The following is a 13,374-nucleotide window of genomic DNA, read 5'->3' on the forward strand; positions in this document are numbered from 1 at the left end:
TCCAACCAACATCACACCCAAATCATGCTCTCTCTCTCTCTCTTCTGCTCCAACTCCCTCTTTTTCTGTAGTCAGAAATCTCCGTCCTCCTCAATTCCTTTTCTAAGATGAAAGGTCATTCATTTGAAATTATTTGAATTTTTGCTGTGAGTTTCTCATGGCCTAGAGTCGACTTCTGGGAGGAAACAGTCCTAGATGAATATTGAAACTGGCAAGCAAGTTAGGCCACAACAGGCCATGGGAACAACGTAAGCTGTCTTCTTCTTGGCATGGAAGCAGTATCTTGGATCTTGGCCCGGGGAACCATTAATAGGTAACAGGAACCCCTAGAGCACCTACAGCTGGAGGTCTTGTTAGCAGATAAGGCTGCAGGAGAGGTCAGGTTGTGGAGGACTATCATGGCATATAAAAAGGGCTTAGGTAACAGGAACTGCTGATAGCTGCAGGCAAGTAAGATAGCCAGATTTTCAGTATTTTGCTCAATTAGTTTGAGGGCTTTTATTTTATTTACTGCTCTTAACAAAAACATGTACTATAATTTCTGAGCTGGAGATTGGGACAGGGTTCATCTAGACCATTCTGCCTCGGTGTCATTGATTGGGGTCACTTATCCATCTCTAAAAGTTCCAAGATGAGCCTCACTCGAATGCTTGGTCCATAAGCAGGGGCAGCAGCAAGGTGGACATCAGCCGGACCACTTTCATTTCCCAGGTAGTCTTGGCTCTCTCAAAGTGCTCTGCTAAGCCAGTTGGATTTTGTACATGGTGTCTCAGCCCTCCCAGAGGCCACAGTGGAAGCCCCCAGTTTACCCACGTTCACTTTTCTGTACTTCCTTGATCAGTGCAGACTCAAGCTCAAATTCAAGAAGGGAACTAGTTCTAATTTTACCATGGAGCATTAAGGGATTGAGGCTGTCTCTAGCCCACCCAGAGGTGTATGGGTATACAAATGGGTATATACAAATGTTCCCAAAGCATTCAAGCATGAATTCTCTCAGAATACATTTTTTACCTTCTAGGTTGCAGTGGGACATCAATACCATCATTATCTGCTTGTTTATCTATTGCATTACACTTTTTGTCCTTCAAGGAACATATATGTCTTCTTTAGATCTATATCTCAAGCTGGCACATAATTGGTAGTAAATGTTTAGTGAGGAGATGAGCTGAACAAACTTGAATAATTAGTACCTCCTCAACTCCAGGACTTCAGGACCCCAAAATAGCCCACTGCTTGATATAATTTCATTCTCCAGGTGTGGATCTTAAGAAAAGTTTGATTGAATGTAAAATCATACTCCTTATGAACATTTTTGTGAAGGACCTTCCTTTTTGGAAGACAGAAGGATAAAGAGGAAGTGGATACACGTCTACAGTAGTTGAATCCTAAACTGAAAAAAAAAGTCAAAGATGCTCATAAATGGTAGACCTGATCTTTCCCAAGGATAATGCATTTCTATACTAAGATAAGCATTGGATACAGTCCAAGGAAAGGGAAAATTGTTAGTAACTAGGTTGATAATATTGCTGAACATCAAGGGAACTGAAGATATAAGTGAGAGTATAGTTAAAATGGCTGATTAGAAAGTTTCCCATTGTTTAGGAAGATAAGAGCATGTAGGAAATAACTGATAAGCTCTGAGAACAAAGTCTGGAGGTCACACTGAGAACAAACTGCAGATTCCGTGGGAGTGAGCACAAAAGAGAGGTACAGATGTAGGTGGCTAAGGATACTGAGAATGAAACATAGCCCCACGTTTGGGAGATGGAGTAATTTCATTAAATGACTAGGATGAAGGTGTGGCTTTACCTTTATATTTGCATATAAAATGAAGCCAATGATCACTGGAAAAGGATGAGAAATTGTGAGCTCAGAGCAATCACTGAATCATCAACACGAAGGCTGAAATCATTAGCTAACAGGGTGTGTGATTAACTGCAGAACTGACACAGAGTTTCAGAAACATTACAGGGCACAGACAAGGAATCACACTTATAACCTAGTCAGGGCCGACTCAGGTAAACAGAAACAGGTAAAGTGTGTCTTTAACATTTGTCCCCTTCTTCCTACAGCATGTGTCATTAGCTTTGTTCACCTACCCCAAACAGAGTTGGAGGGCGGGTCATATGACACTCTTCCACCCATTCTTCTCCCATCCTTTCTTCCACAAACTAGTGCTTATTATCAATTGTAGTTAGAAACAAGGTGTTACAACGAGGGGAAAAAGTGCACATTGCAATGTTTGACAGGGCTTTCTAATGACAAATTCTTATTTTGTTTTTTTGTTTTTGTTCAAGACAGAGTTTCTCCATGTAGCTTTGGAGCCTGTCCTGGATCTCACTCTGTAGACCAGGCTGGCCTCGAACTCACAGAGATCCACTTGACTCTGCCTCCCCAGTACTGGGATTAAGAGCATGAGCCACCATCACCCAGCTCTAATGACAAATTTCTTAACCAGAAAGGGGTCATTTCAGGATCAACGTTCTACAGACCGGTCTGGAAAAATCAAACAACTTCCATAGAGTGGGTGTTTCCTAGTGTCGTGCAGTTCTGGGAGTTCTATGTCCATCATTAATCGTTCCTATTTAGGATTGTTTGTCAAGGTTGTTTTTTTCTTGTAGTGTGTGTGTGTCCTTTTGAGTTTACGTGCACCATGTGTATGCAAGTGTCTTTGGAGGTCAGAAGAGGGTACTGAATTCCCTGGAACTGAGCCACCTGATATGGGTTCTGGGAATTGAACCTGGATCCTCTGCAAGAGCATCAAGTGTTTTAACTGCTGAGCCAGCTCTCCAGCTCCTTTGCTTAGGATTTTAACTACTCTCATAAAATGTGAGTTTCTTAGTGCCAAGGCCTGAGCTGAGTCAATACTGACAGCCACAGATAAGGTGATGAAGTATACGTGTGCGAGGGGCAGCATAGACCTTTGTATTCTCCACCAAAGGGTCAAGGCAGGTGAGTGTGTTATAAGATACTGGCCTCCTTCTACCCATGACCTCCTCAGAGAAACAGAATTCTAAACAAATGCTGCAATGCAGAAAGGTCTGAGAAGCAATGGCAAGAGACAGTCAAGGATAACTGGTATCTACTAAACATGTAGCATGTGTCAAACCCTTTCTGTGTTTTAAATAATTTCATTCTTGCCACTTAGCAGATAAGAACCTTTATCCTCATTTTGCAGACAAAGAAACTCAAGACTCCTCCAGGGTCACAGCAATGCATAGTAGCTGTGCTAGGATTTGCCCTTCGACAGTCTGGAAGCAGAAGTACCACGGAACTGCTCTGCATTGATTGCCCCAAAGCCACGTTAGGTGCCCCTTTGGAAGAGTTCCAATTGAGCAATGTCTCTTAGAAGTCTCTCCACCCCTATCTATCTTGTCACACTCTGAAGGTTAGCAGGCAGCAGCCGCAGGAGCCGAACACATCTTTAGTTGAAGCATCAACCTCAAGTGTGTCTGGGATTCCTTTACAGTGTCTTTTCAAAGTATCTCACCAACAGCTAACGGGTCATAATTTAGAGCTTGGGGGTATAGAGATCTGCAGCAGAGAGAGAGAAGGAAAAGGGGGCAGGGAGAGATAGTGCACTTGGACCCATTTTGTTCCAGCTGAATCTTCAACATAACAAAGAACTTTAAAATGACTAATTTATGGGGATTATTCGCTCCTTAAATCATTATTGTAGCCTACCACAATGGTACCATTATTGTAGCTTTTCTTCCCAAAAGCCCCTTGTCTGCATTCCCTCTTTTTGAATCATTTCTTCACTTTTAATCTTTTAAAAATATTTTATTGAGAATTTTAAACAGTATATTTTGACCACACCACTCTGCTGTCCCCCAACTCTTCCCACACACCTGTCCATCCAAACAACTTTCGGTCCTTTCCTCCTTTGAACAAAACAAAACAAAAACAAAGAGATGTTGGGGAAGAGAGAATCACTTTTCTTCAATGGAGTTACACTGATTATATCAACCACACTCTAGGGCAGGCCCCATGCTCAGTTCACCAACACAAATTGGAGTGTTTCTTTACAGCTACACATCTCTTACCTTTTAAGCTTCTCACCTTGCTTGGGGGCGGGGTACACACACACACACACACACACACACACACACACACACGCGAGCGTTTAGGTTCATTTTCCAGTCGAGGGGAGGGTGATGAGTTACAATGAAATTGGTTTTTCCGCAGCATTTCTAATCACAGACCAGGAGATGCAAACCACACAAAAAAACAAGAGTTTCTTGGCAGGTCACCAACACTGGGACTCACTGATCAATCAATCACACCCAAACTCATTTACTAACAACAACAAAAAATAGCACAGTAGCAAGGTTCGTTTACTTAAGCCTAGGACTGAAGCGGTCACCACTGGCGTGTGCAGTCACAGCCACTAAGCCCTGCCCTGTCCCCAAGGAGCTCCCTCGCCGGCAGAGTCCCAAGGGCCTCCGGGCTGTCTCCGGAGGCTCGCAGGCCCTCGGGGAAGACCGCCCAGGCAGGCAGCTGAGGCCTGGGCTGCGGTCCCAGACCCCATTACCCTCGGGGAAAATGGAACCTTCCGTCCCGGCCACTGTGGAGGAGCGGCGGGGAAGCCTTCGATCACGTCTGGGAGAGGCTACGGGGCACAACCACGGGAATCCGGGACGCGGGGAGCCGCGTTACGGGAATCGCGGCGGCGCGCAGTCCCGCCCCTTCGTCTCCCGCGACCCCGGACCAATGGCCGCGCGCTCCGGGACCGACCTAAGCCAATCAGCTCCAGGACTCCGTCCCTGGGGGGCGGGGCCACAAGGGGCGGAGCTAGGAGAGTCTTGGTCGGCGGCGGGCGGAGGGCGGCGTGCGCCGTCGGGAGTTTCGAGCCAGCCGGGCTGCGGCTCCGCCGAGGGGCTGGCGGGCGGAGTGGGCCCGGATCCGCGAGGCTTGAGGGACGCGCCGGGGCGGCGAGGCTCGCGGCCTGAGGTGAGGAGGGCAGGGCCCCGGCGCGGGAGGGTGCGGGCTGCCTGGCGCCGCCACCTGGCAGCCGGGGCCCAGCGGGGCCGGGCTGGAGCGGCTCGGCGCACGCCCGGAGCTGGTCCGGCCGGCTTGGGAATCCCCGCATTCCTTCCTTCCTTCCCCGCTCCCGGCTCCCACGTCCCGGGCCTCGTCACTCGTCTCCTCCAGCCGCGTTCCTTCCTGACGCACAGTTCCGGAGCCCCCGCCCCAAAGTTCCCTCGGGATCGCGCGTCCTGGGCGTCCGTCGTCCCGCGTCCTCCCCGCTCCCGTGCCTCGTCCCCTGAACCGGCGGTAGACACGGCCCCAGAAAGTCTGGTCTTCGGTGTCCCCTGAAATAACACCCGCCCCAGACTTGACTCTTCACTCCCTGCTCTGGATGTCTCTTACCCAAAGCGAACTTTTCACCCAGAAATCGCAGCGTTTTGGCGTTGATGACAAGTTCGGTGATTATAAATACTAACGCTCCCTTTGGTCCCCTCCTAGTAAACCCTGCGTGCCTTTACCTCCGGAGCGCAATCCCATCTGTCTTTATAAATGTTCACTTCTTCTCCTAAGCGTTAACTTTTCCAAGTAGCAGCGGGTTCTCTTCTTTCCTGGATGAACGACGTTTTAATTCAGAACTCCAAACAGAAATAATATCGAAGGCTTGGCCCACTGCTCCGTTATTGTTGTTGTTGTTGTTGTTGTTTCCATCAAAAGGAAGTTCATTTGGGCTTAATTTGTATGGTTATTGGCTGTCCCGGCAGCTGTGCTGCTTCAAAGTAGGCTGTTGATACTGGAATGTCAGGGTGAATCCTGAAAGCTTAAGCTGTTTGGTCTGGTCAGTGGTGTAAACAAACCCTTTCAGACCATGTGAGACTGCCAGCTTCCAGTTGGAACATCTCTTTAATTTGAACTTACTGACTCATTATCGGAGGGGATGATCGCCCATCGCCTTAATCTCTCAAGTTCATGTTCATATTTGACATTTTCGAATTATTTGTGAACCCTCCACTGGAATGCTACATTTATAGGACTGATCTGATAGTAGATTTAATTGTGTTTTCCGCGGGTTTCTTTTGGGGGAATAATTGTGCCCATTTGCTTCTACTCACAAGTAAAAGAAAAAAAAATTGCAAGGGGGTGATGTCAGATAAGCATAAACTTTATGATGGAATTTTTTTTCACTCTGCTCATCTGTATTGTTGACATGGTTATTTAAAATATTACAAATACTGCCACCTGCTCTTTTAATGCCATGTTCTTATGTAACTGGACATTTTGTTCTATTTTATTTGTGACTTTGTGTTTTCACTTAAAAAGATTTTTTCCTAAGAGAATGTGACGTTTTGGTTAAATACTAGGATGAATGCTGATTATTACATACCTATGAAGTAGTTGTTACAGTCCGTTTTAGAAATGGAAACAGGCTCAACAAATTTATGACTCCAAATCCTGTGCTCACAGACTGTCCTCTTGACAGATTTCTTACAGAAAATTCATTAGTATAATTCGATCTGGGAAGTTATGTGTTGCCCACAGCACTGCAGTAGCAGGAAGGGTTTTTCCCTAGACTCGATTTCAGACCTCATTTTGCTGCATTACCTGGCCCTGATATATTTGCAGCTAAATATTTGTCTGCTAAAGAACCATGGAAGTTCCCACAGCTTTCTCCATGTTTTTGGTTGTAAAAGTGGTTTGATTACAGATGAGGTTTCCTTTGAGATTATTTTACTGAGCATTCAGCCTGCTGTGGAATTAATAAAGATGCCCTAGATAACGTCTAGGTTTCTGAAAGTTTACAAAATTGGGCTGACAAACTGGTGTGTAAAAAATTACCTGGATACAGAGCAGTTTCAATTAAATGATGAGTGATGTAGAAAGTGCTGTGGGTCTTTAAGGATTGGAATTGAAATAGCCAGTGTGTTTCCTAGAGGTCAGCCTTGAGATCTGGATAAGGTTTGGATAAAGAGGAAATTAGAGAGATCCTGTTCTAAATATAGAACAGAGGGCAGAATAGAGACTAGAACTTCGTTTCGTAAAGGACTGCCATGTGCTGTTACTACAGTATATTCAGTTTGCCAACCAGTAACTTACACAGTTTTGTATGTCAGTCTCTGAACATAGCCTTATTGAAGTAGGTCCACTACCCTTTTTTACACAAAGGCAAACCCCAAACACAGACATTATTGTCACATTTTACATTTATGCTTAGATATCCTGAGTTCAGGCTGAATTCTTATCTGTAATACGTGTTAATTTTTCATATTGTCTACATGAGAACAGAGTAAAATGGTTATACCAGTTCTTTTTAAAAAGTCATTATTAGTCTGGGAATGTAGCCAATAGTAGAGTGCTTGCCTACCATGTGCCAGCCCTGGGGTCGATCCTCAGCACTGCATACTACATACATTCTCCGTCAGTACCACTTACATATGTGCATACATACATAAACTAACCATTCTTTTAGCTGTTTGCCAAAGGCTCCAAGATTCTGAGCATATGAAGTTGTATAATGACTGTGCTATGTTTTGTATCCTTTTAGGGAACTCTGAAAGTGCAGTGGAAACAGATGTTTGTGAATGTGGGGGAAAATCCACAGAAGAGATGTTCCTTTGGGTTATAAACAACAGAACAAGGCAGAGTCAGCAGGGCACTGGCGTGGTAGAGTCAAACTGTAGTGTGTGTGAGCACACGTTCAAGAAGGTGTTTTAGAGGAAGTCTAGAAATTTGCTGTAACTGGAGCTTACCATCTAGGTGTGGCTGACATGGAAATGATGAAGGTTAGGACCAGTTTGCTGAGGCCACGAAAAAGCAAGAAGCTTAAATATTTACTTTGCAGTTGGAAAACTAAAAGGATAATTTCAGCATAATTGGAGTAGAAAGGCAGATTGTTCGTAATTCTCTGGGATTATAGCACAGTAGTTTGAGAGAAGGACGTCTAAGGAAAGGGTTTTATTTATGTAGTGGGCTGGGGGTTGTACCAGGGCCTTTCCACATTGGAAGCAAGTGCTCTACCATGGACTGTACCCCAGCCGCCTCCATTGCTGTTAGTTTAAAGTAGAACTGAATATTGGAGGTCAATTGGACAGTGCATGACGAAACAGTGCCCAGGCTCTCTGTATTGGAAGTGCCATGGTCAGAGAAGGAGGAGTGTGTGGTAGGGGAGTGGCTGGGAGCCATTGGAAGTGTGGTGAGCGGGTCCAGTCATCCATAAAGAGAGGCCGGTGAGAAGGTCATGAAGGAAGTCTGGGTAAGATGTGTAACTGAGAAGTCAAGTTTTAAGGGTTGATCAGAGAACAAGAAGGCTTTCCTGCTGGAGCAGCTGAAAACCATGAGCTGTTTATAGGTGTGTGTGTGGGGGGGTAAGTTTCTATGATTAAAAAAGCCCTGATAACAGTATTGGATTATGTTGTATGTGTATGTTTGGTTTGTAGGTAGTTTTAAGTGGGGAGATTTAGTAAATTGATTTGCATCAGATGCAGGATATCTAAGATGATACATACTTAGAATTGATGATTCAAGCCAGAATTCTTGAAATTTGGTTTGAAGGTAAGGTACTAATTGAAGTTACATGTCTTCAAAGTACATATTTTAAAAGAAAAGTGGATCCTGAGTACTTCATCTTTGGGTACATTCATGGCCAGCAGATAAAAGCTAGCCAAGAATATCAAAAGTGGATAAAGGAAAGAACCAACCGTATGGTTGCATTTTAAACCAGGAGCTTAATGAGGAACTTAAAAAGCAGGGGTGGTGAATGGAGACTCAAACACTTGTGGTGTCACGGGGCCACCAGGGCTTCATTCTGTGGCTAGCTAGTCAGAGGGATTCTGTGAGTTTCTCCGCTCCCGAGTCAGAGCTGTATCTGTTAGTGTACGCTAAGACTAGGTTGATGCTTTAAAGCTGCCTGCACTCCTATCCAGAGCAAGAACGTAATTCCTTCCAGTAGAACAAATGAGTTGCTCTGTTAAAGGTTGAATGTCTTGCCTCCAGAATTTCAGATTCTCTTTAGTAGTTACTGTCATCCTTGGCTTTAAGGAAGAGTGGGCTAATTATTATAAACAGTGTGTTCATACTGCGTCGCCTGTACAGTCCATCTTGTTAGGATGTTCTGTCTTCTGAACATCCCCTGCAACTGCACCCCCTAGTGCAAGCTGGGCTCATCAGAGCTGTATTTCAGATAGCACAGTGCTGGCTGTTAGACCTTCACATTGGCAGTCTTCAGCCAAACATACAGTTTTCTCGTTCATGAAACTCTGACTTTATTTTATAGCTGAGTGTCCCTGAGCCCTGAATGGGATAAAATCTGTTCCCAAAGCACTTTGCATGTATTTTACCTGTTAGCTTTGAGCTTCCTGTAGCCAAGAACTGTCTGGCATCAATTGTATTTGCAATGTTTTTGTCTTAAGTGATGGTGAGAACATAGATTTTTATCAGAGTACTCGTGAATCCGAAATAGAAAATATATTAACTTGGAATATGCTTGTATAATAAAAATATCTCTTTGTATTTTTCTTCATAGGACCAGTTGTCCCAAAAATATCTTTGAGTAAGATGAGATGCCATAACAGATTTTTTTTTTTTTTGCATGCTCTCACTATATTGCCCAGGTTAGCTGCCAAGTCTTAGGCTCTATTGATTTTCCTTCCTCAGCACCCCACCCTCTGAGACTTACAGGTGCGTGCATGCCCAGCTTATAAATTCTTTATAATTTATCTGGGGTTTTTTGTTTGTTTTGTGGTACCAGGGATCAAACCAAAGTCATACACATGAAGGCATGCTGTGTACCACCGAGCTACATCCCAGTTCTAAAAGCAGTTGCATAGACTTCATTTCCTTTCTTTGTGCTGTAGACTTGCGCTTCTTTAGTTCATGCTGTCGACTTGTCTGTGGTCTGTGCCCATGCATGTTTATTCTTTATGGTAGGTCTGAATGAGGGTACATCAATCCTCTTCTTGTTGTTTGAAAATTGGCCCTTAGTGTCTTGTTTTTAATGTGAAACTTTAATTGAGATATAAAGTTCTACAATAAACTACTTTGCTATTTGGGTTAAAGTTGCGTTGCATTTTTATACTGTGAAATTCTTTTTAGTTCTGACTAGATTTTTCCTATTCTGGTGTTGCTTTTGGAGCCATTATGAGTAGTATTTTTTTTTCTATTGTATTTCTTAGTTGGTTATTACTGATGTGCAGAAGCACTGTTTTTTAAGTAACCATTTCTTCAAACACTACATTAACACACCAATAGCAGAGAGCAGGGTGGTAGAAGCAGTTCAGAGAGGCCAAGAAAGACCTCTGGGAAGGAGGCAGAGCAAAGGCTGTAAAACTTAACCTATGTGGTGCTTATGGAGCTCCAGTTTGTAGTGTTACGTGAAGAAGGGAAGTGACAGCAGGCATCACACGGTGAACCCGGCTTTATAGTGTAAGAGATACATACTGGCTTACACACTGGGAAGTTGTAGGTGGAGAATTTTCCAGATACCCAGCAACATTTTTCACTAGCTATTTTTCTTGGTAAAATTATAGACTTTACAATGCCTGCTCCCCCCCCCCCCCATTTTTCATTTGAAATTTTTTTGTTTTGTTTTGTTTTGTTTTTTTGAGCTGAGGATTGAACCCAGGGCCTTGCACTTGCTAGGCAAGCGCTCTACCACTGAGCTAAATCCCCAACTTAAATTGAATATTCTTTTTTTGTTTTAATGTTACAAACTTAATTCCTTGTTATTGTGTCATATCAAAGATAGAACATGTGGAAAGCAGAAATACAAGATTCAATTCTTTGCCTAAGTTTTAAGTTATTTCAAAAAATAGCTGCCACTGCTCACCTGAACCTAGCACCGAGCATGGTTGGACAGTTGAGGAGTCAGGGCCAGTAGAGAACAAAAGGTATCGACCTTCTACTAAGGACTTGTAAATGTTCCTATCAACAAAATGCCCTTGTGACGTTACATAGACATCAAGGGGGTTGAATTAGGTGTAGATGACTTTAATATTTATATATTAAACCAGTGGTTCTCAACCTTCCTAATGCTGTAAACCTTTAGCACAGTTCATGTTGTGGTGACCCCCAACCATAAAATTATTTTCATTGCTACTTCATAACTAATTTTGCTACTGTTATGAACTGTAATATAAATGTCTGTGTTTTGTGATGGTCTTAGGCAACCTGCATGAAAATGTCATGTGATCCAAAGGGGTCACAACTCCACAGGTTGAGAACCACAATTAAACATAACTCTGGGCCCTATTGGTCCCAAAGGCTTGAGGCAGGAAGATTACTTGAATTCGGTAGTTAATGGCCAACCAGGACAACATAGCAGAACCTTCTCTCAATGGGGAAAAAAGATACAGTAATAACCACTGGATTATTGAGTACTCTCACCCAAGAATTTGTGGGGTTCTTTTATTTTGAAGTTCTCTAACATGTGCTACTTGGGGCAAACCCGCAAACGTAATAGCAAGGAGGATTTGAAAATATGTATACAGGTGGACCCAGGAGCTAGAGGAGGAGTAGGGTGAACATGAACAATATGAACATTGTATGCGTGTATGATGTTCTCGAAGATCCTAGTAAGCCCACGTGCAACACTTACCAAAGCCAGTGTTCTGAGCAAGGCTCTGTCTTCACAGGGAGACCAAGAGAAGGAACATGACATTTGGTGCTGGTGGGCTTGCTTCAGATTCATGCCTTTTCATTTGCTAATTTTGTGAGTTGGGTAAGTAATTGTCTTGTCTGAATTTTTGTTTTTCTTTTGTAAAAGTCCAATAAACAACCCCTGCCCTACCTGTCTGCCCCCAGGGGTAGGGATAGAAATGACCAGTGGGAAAGCATTATGTGTAACCAAAGAGTCCAGTGTGTTAGCATGAACTGGAAAGGAGTGAAGGGTGGATGACTGTAAAATAATGTAGCTCAGTTTAATGTAGTATGGCCAGTATTTTACAGATGGATTATAGTAAGACACTCTGTAAGTGTCACCCTGATCCCTACCCAGCTCATCGGTGAACACAATTTATTTCTGACAGCCAGGCTTCATGTAAGGTTCTGTAGTTATGACAGTTACCTTGCCGTAGTAACGGTTTACACTGATATCTTTCTCAGGGAATGCAGTCCTTATTCATTCTTCATTCTGCCCTTGGGTTAGATTTTATAAAATGGAAATAAACATAAAAGTCACAGTGTAGGCAATAAAAACATTTAGAGTGCACAGTTGTTAACATTCATCAGTTATAATTACACTGCTTTTTCTCACTTCAGAAAATCCACGGACTGAAAGAGGGAGTGGTGATGTGGTTACTGCATGTCTGTTCTGAGTTCTCAAGCAAGCCATTCACAATCTGTGTGACGAGCTTTACTGGAGGAAGTCACTTGTGACACACCTTTCAGCACACCACTGTTGGCTTGCCAGAGTTGAGGAATTACCAATATAGAAGAGCCACTCCGTTCTGAAATAAACTGTAGATGCAAGCATCCGCAGTCACTAGTCATGTTTTCGCTTTGTAAAAGCTTTCTAGGAAGCTTTTACAAATTCAAGGAAGTCATTGTAGGCAGTATTTTTGCAATATGTGCATATTCTGCAAGAGCTGTGAAGTAGGAGCATTTAATACACTTTTTTTTTGTTTTGTTTTGTTTTGTTTTTCAGAACAGGGTTTCTCTGTAGCTTTGTGCCTTTCCTGGAACTCACTCTGTAATCCAGGCTGGCCTTGAACTCACAGAGATCCACCTGCCTCTACCTCCCGAGTGCTGGGATTAAAGGCGTGCTGGCTGTTTAATACACTTTTGATTTGAATGTTTACTCTCAACAGAATCAAAAGAATGTAGCAGAATACCGTCCATTTTAAAACAAAATAAGCCCCAAGCGAAGTTAGTTGTGTAGGATACAACACAGAATACATTTGTACTTCGATGTCAGGCACTTTCATAGACGCTCTTTCCTCACATCTCAGTGACAGTTGCAAAAAATTAGGAAGTAATACTTGTAGTCATTACAGTGAAAGGCTGTTCCATTTCCTCGTGGCACTGCTCAGTCACAAGCCTACCCCGCTCTAGTTCTGTGTGTGAGAGTTATCCATGCTGTGCACGCTTGTACATTCTTCTTGCCAACTGCCATGGCTCAGTTACTCGACTGCCAGTGTGTCTGGTTGCTTATCAGCTTTTGGATGTGGTTTGATTTTCTTGTCGCTGGGGATTGTTGAAGCTATGCCCTGTGTGTACTGAGAACCTGATCTGTGGAGCCGCACCTGCCTTGGGCATCCTAAGTGTATCCTTTGGAAGACATTAGCACATGTTTCTTTCAGTGTATGTACACCTTGTCTGTATAGTGTTGTTTGGTTACAAGTAAGATTCAATGTATAAACACTAAAAAGAAAAGTGGGTCATGATTTTTGCATACTATATGTCTTAGTTGCAAAA

General features: G+C 43.4%; 1 protein-coding gene across 2 annotated transcripts in view; it reads left to right on the top strand.

The window, feature by feature from the left end:
* Positions 1 to 4,784: 4,784 nt before the first annotated feature.
* Positions 4,785 to 13,374, top strand: part of Il6st (interleukin 6 signal transducer) — a 41,451-nt gene continuing 32,861 nt past the window's right edge. The window contains exons 1-2 of one of the 2 annotated variants that reach the window (XM_036206963.1): positions 4,785 to 4,953; positions 11,595 to 11,680. The gene's annotated coding sequence lies outside the window, so the exon portion shown is untranslated. The remainder of the gene's footprint in view (positions 4,954 to 11,594; positions 11,681 to 13,374) is intronic. The other variant, XM_036206962.1, reaches the window with a different exon arrangement.

Source organism: Onychomys torridus, chromosome 15, assembly GCF_903995425.1.
Source record: "Onychomys torridus chromosome 15, mOncTor1.1, whole genome shotgun sequence".
In the NCBI taxonomy this organism is placed as follows: Eukaryota; Metazoa; Chordata; class Mammalia; order Rodentia; family Cricetidae; genus Onychomys; species Onychomys torridus.